This window comes from Hylobates moloch, unplaced genomic scaffold, assembly GCF_009828535.3.
Source record: "Hylobates moloch isolate HMO894 unplaced genomic scaffold, HMol_V3 SCAFFOLD_18, whole genome shotgun sequence".
Taxonomy (NCBI): Eukaryota; Metazoa; Chordata; class Mammalia; order Primates; family Hylobatidae; genus Hylobates; species Hylobates moloch.
The window spans coordinates 1,872,259-1,878,258 of NW_026652293.1; positions in this window are offsets into that span (position 1 = coordinate 1,872,259).

Consider the following 6,000-nt stretch of genomic DNA (forward strand, 5'->3'; position numbering starts at 1 on the left):
AAATAAGTAGATCATACCGCTCTTGTCACAAAAAAGGTAACTATGTAAGAGGGTAGATCTATTAATCTGCTTCACTAGAGTAACCATTTTACTATCTACTTTTCTAGATTTTTTGAAAGAATTCTAATTCCATATTGTCTATCTGGCCATTTTGCAAGCACAAGAACATATTGATATGATTAGAAGTCATGGTTTTCAATTGCTGCCATTTTTGCTTTTCAACTTTAAACTTCTTTTAGTTAAGCTTATTATGATTCACTTCATTTGTTGTGGGCTGTTCTACAGGCTATTCTGTTGGTCAACCAGGAGCTTAGACAAGGCCAGTGGCAGTAGTAGAGATGGCTAGACTGGAGATTTATTTTGGACGAGGAGTATATAGGATTTGCAGATGGACTGAATGTGGGCTGTTGATACAGCAGAGGTATTATTAATCCCCCAAAACCTGCTCCTGTACTTATACTTTCTGATTATCACGGAATCATCTTTCCAAAACTATGAAATCTTTTGCCCCATCTAAATGGGCTGTAATCATCAATGTTCAATAGCCCCTGGTCTACCCAGTTCTTTACCTGTATAGTTGAGGAACCAGGACATAGTTTCAAGGGGCTCAACTCATGCTAATATACCCTTGCCCTTGCAGAGTGGGACGAAAGAACCTGATGTTAGCAAACTCTCCACACTTTAATTCAACCTTGCAAACAGGAGGAGAATGGCGTGAACCCGGGAGGCAGAGCTTGCAGTGGGCCGAGATCGCGCCACTGCACTCCAGCCTGGGCGACAGAGCGAGACTCCATCTCAAAAAAAAACCAAAACAAAGAAACAAAAAAAACCCCTGGGGTACCCTTACTTGACGACACTGCAGAGAAAGAAGATGGTATCAGATTATGGAGTGTCAGCAAGTTTGGACCTGATCCTGAAGTCAGTGGGGAGATGCTGGAGACTATTTGAATAGAAGGTGTCATGTTGAAGTAGTGTTTTAAGATCACCAGGTGAAGGCAATGGAAGCCAAAGAGATTGGCTGGAGATGATTACAGGTGTCCAGGCAGCCAGGGCTTGAATGAGTGGTGCTAAGCAGTGTGTGTCAGTGGCACCCATGAAGCTTTTCCAAGCTATAACTTCCTGGCTCCCCAGTGGACATGAGAATCTTGGGGTAGAAGAGGCAAAACGTGTAGTTTGAAAAAAATCCCAAGTGATACTCCAGTCCCCTCCCCCTATCCTATCCTCCATTTCTTGGTGATGAGTGGCTTGAACCAAAAACGGCCTTAGGAATAGATGTGAGAGATACTACAAAAGAATACTACACTAGAAAGATTTGACTAAAGGTGTAGGAGGGAGGTGGCAAGTCAAAGAGGAAAATTACAAATGATGCCAAGGTTTTGAATTGGGTTACCAAATAAATTGGGGGCCTTTAACAAAAGTCCAGTAGCTGATCCAGTTTTCTTTTGTGGGAGGAGGTAGAGAGGGGTGTCAGAGGAAGGAAGGGAAAGAGAAGCAAACATGAGTCTGAGGTTAGAAATGTTGAGTTAAAAGAGCTTTTTAAGGTCGTTGAAGCTGAAGAGCTGGATCTTTATTTTTAAAAAGAGGTGATGACATGTTGTATATTCATTTGGAGAAAGAAGATGACTAGAATGGGCTGACAGCCTAGTGTAGGCCAAAGCAAAGAAGGAAATTACACGAATAACACAAGCCTCTTTTTCCTCTTTTAAGGAAAAAAAATCATGACAGAAACAAATGGGCAAAAGATGGCCTGTCATGTGCCTCTGCATTCTCCAGTGCCAAACAGTCAGTAGAACTGCACAGGAGAGGACCAGGCCCAGGGCAACCCCTGTATCTGCTGTGGCTGTGGGCCAAAGATCAGGAACAATGCAGCCCTCACTCTGGGCTCACCATGTGCACACACACAGACACACACACACACACTCACCCTGCGTTTAAATTCTTAACCACCTTCTAAGCAAAACTATACCTAGATCTTTTTATGATGCCTTTATAGAGGAAGAAAAAAATCAATTTACCAACTGAGCACCTCCTCCTAGTTTCAGGCAAGATCTGTGCAAAGTCTTCTAGCTTTCCCAGCTTCTTGATTAGTTAAGGCCTCTTCTTACACTCAGCAGGTAAGTCCCACTCCCTCACACTGAATTAACAGTGATTGCTTCTCAGCTTACTTTGGGTCAAGGATATGGGGCTAGGACTGGAGAATGACCTTAGCCTTTCAGACTGAAAGATGCAATTTTAGTCCTTATACACATTGGGCATGTTTCAGTGTGAATTATTTGCATATTGGCCTTCAGAGAGAAAGTACTACATCAATCCAGTGATTTAATACAGCACTATATCCTTCTGGGTGCTAGAGAAGCAAAGTTGAGGAGGACACAGCTTGTGTTCTCTTGGAGTTTACAGTTTCATGATGAAGAAAAGTCAAGCACACAGAGAATCACTGTATAATTCAAGAAGAGAGGAGATGTACCAACAAAATGCAATTGGGGCTAAAGGAGGAAAAATAATATTATGATTGGAGAATGAAGAACAAGGGACACGGAGGAGCTGGAAAGTTAAAATTGACTTTGAAAATTGCACAGAATTTCAGTGGATAGCTAGGTAGAGGAAAGGAGAAGAACATTCAGGTAAGGGAAACAGCACGAGCAAGGTCACAGAGGGAGGAATATGTGTGGCATATTTGGAGAAAAGCAAATAGTTTGGTTTGGCTGGGGTATAGGAAAAAAGTAGGAGATAAAGCTAGGAACATAGGTCGGGGACCTACTGCAGAGGACTTTAAATGCCAGGGTGAGGAGTTTGTACTTAATTCTTCAAGTAGTGGGAAGCTACTGAAGACTTTGGGGCAGGACAGCAATTGATTAGACTTGGATCTAAGAGGTTTAATCTCCCATCTGTTAACTGGCAGGAAAAGAGGGTAGAAGCTACAGGCAGGGCAAAATTTTAGACATGTGTTTAAATGTCTGTGCACTCTCTGAATAAAGATGCTCATTAACACTTGGAATGAGGGTCTGATATTCAGGAAAAAGGTATGGTTAAGGTTCTTTGTAGCCTTAGTTTCTTTACTCTGAGAACTGTTTTGGTAATCAGAAGATAATGCTTTGAAAAACACAACAGTTCCTGACTCATAATGGGCACGTGAGACAGATGTGATGGTACTTGTGGCGGTGGTAGCATCAGTAGTAGTTGTACAGTTAGTTCTTCCTTGTAACCCTTTTGTTCTTCCCAGAATTCTGCCATGAGTTCAGGAAACAAAACCAAATGGCAAACTCTTGCTGTAGCCAGAATTGCCCTTCTCCTAAGATGATCATGGCTGTATATTGAGTCAAGCAGTTGTACTGGCTCCTTTTTCCCCCCACCCCCCGTAAGATAACCACTCTACTGGGAAAACGCTTAGCCCCTGGCAAAGAGTCCTGTTGAGTGTCTCTGTTTTGTCTGTTGCATTCAGACACAGAAGCTCAGAAAAGCTATAACCCTTGATGGAAGAATGAGTGGAGCTAAAAACATGTAAAATACTTTTTATTGTTTAGGGATATATAGTGCTTATAAATATATGCATACACACAATTATATATATATATATGTATATATTCCTAAACATTCCTGTATATATAATGGGAATTGAAAACACCAAATTCAGAAAACTGGTTATTCCTAGAAGGAAGGCAGGTAGGAAAATATAAATGAGAGGGATACACTGAGGGCTTCAGCTATATCTGAATGCTTTATATTATTTTCAGCTAGGTGTTGGATTGATGTATGTTTATTATATTATTCTCTACAGTTTGTATGTAGGAAATGATGTGTGTGTATAATATATATATTTTTAGTTTTGGAATGAGGAAAGTAGGGTCTCTATATTTTAGAAATGATGAGCTTGAGCTGATATTTGGGCACTTACAGAAGGGGAAATTGAATATGGAGCGAGTCCTTTGCAGCATGCATTTGATCCAGCCAGCAGATGACTGCGAAGCCTCATGCACCAAAGTAGGAATCCCCAAAAGGAGCTGAATAATGGAGAGCCTCAAGCACTACCCCCAGAGGTTACCCACCACGGGAAAAGTGGCACTGAAGTAGCACCAGCAGAGGAAAGCTAGAGGAACAGATGGGTTGCTATAACAAAACAAGGGAAATGTAATTCCTTAGATGCTTGAGGGGAAAAAGCATAGACTAGGAAGTAATCTGTCAGTAGCAGCAGGGAAGAAAGAAAGAGAAGACACTTGGACTTCTCTGGAAAATACCTGTATTGACTTATCAAGAACAATTCTAACAGTGCAAAAACCGATTGCTACGAAGAAACTTCAACTTCCAGACATGAAAATTAACTGGAATTTGACTTGCCCTCTCACTGGTAACAACTAGAAAATTGGCCATAATGTATGAAACTGTTGTTTTCATTGGACAATACACAGTGAGGAATTGTGATCCCTGAGAAAAGAGAAAGAAATGAAAAGATCCCTACAATATTCCTGGCTTTCTGCCTGGAGGCACTTCCCAGACCACCAAGAAGGGGACCCAAGTAGACATGACAATCTTGCTATGATGAGGACAAAAAAGATCAGAGTTTGAGGAGACTGAGGAGGCTGGAATTTGTAAGGCAGAATAGCAGAGAAGACAGAGGTATGCAGAGAAAGAGCTCCAGAAATCTTGATCCCCTTGAGTCTCTGCAACTCCATGACACTGGGCAAAAATAAATAAATAAAAAAACCCTTAGGGAGCTGTAAGCTACACAATTTCCTGAGCTCCCACTGGGCTGGGAAACATTCCAGTTCCAACCAGGGAGAATGGAGAGACCTTGTTGAACCCCTGTGGCATTCAGAAAAGACCCCAGAAGAGTTTCATGTATATGCAGTAGGGCAAAACTAGCCCTAAAGTAAAGGCTACTCTAGACCTTCCCTAACCAATCTTAAAAGCAAGCAGATCAAACTGATCTGCTAGTTTTGACCAGACACCAAGCCATATAGAAATCCAGTATCCAACATCCAATCAAAAATTACTAGATGCCCAAAGAAGAAGGAAAATGTGGTTCATAAGCGAGAAAAAAAATCAGTCAACAGAAACAGACCCAGAAATAATAGAAGAATATGTGATTGGGTAACAAGAACTATAAAAAAAGCTATTGTCAATATGTTTAAGAATTTAAAAGAAAACATAAAAATGTTGAGCAAAATTGAAACTATAAAAAACAATACAATGGAATTTCTAGAGCTGAAAAGTACCATATCTGAAATAAAATATTTATTGAATGGGCTTAACAGCAGCTTAAATAATGAAGAAGAAAAGATCAGTGGACTTGAACATATAGCAATAGTAACTATCCATATGGCAGAGAGGATGAAAACTAGAAGAAAAAAAAAAAAAAGACAGGCTGGGCACATTGGCCCAGGCCTGTAATCCCAGCACTTTGGGAGGCCGAGGCAGGAGGATCACTTGAGGCCAGGAGTTTAAGACCAGCCTGGCCAACATGGCAAAAACCTGTCTCTACTAAAAATAACAAAAAAATTAGCTGGGCATGGTGGCATGCACCTGTAGTCCCAGCTACTTGGGCGGCTGAGGCGTGAAAATCACTTGAACCTGAGAGGCAGAGGTTGCAGTGAGCCAAGATTGCCCCACTGCACTCTAGCCTGGGGGACAGAGTGAGATAGCTCATTCAATGAATTTTTTATTTCAGATATTGTACTTTTCAGCTCTAGAAATTCCATTGTATTCTTTTTTATAGTTTCAATTTTGTTCCTCAACATTTTTTATGTTTTCCCTTAAATTCTTAAACATACTGACAATAGTTTTTTTTATAGTTCTCGTTACCCAATAGCATATTCTCCTATCAAAATAAAAAGACAAATAGAACCTCAGTTACCCATAAGAAAATGTCAAATGGTCTAAAATAGTGTAACTAAAATCCTAAAAGAGGGCTGAGAGAACAGAAATACTATTTGAAGAAATAATGGCAGAACATTTTTCAAATTTGATGAAAACTATAAACTCACACATTCAAGAAATCCAACA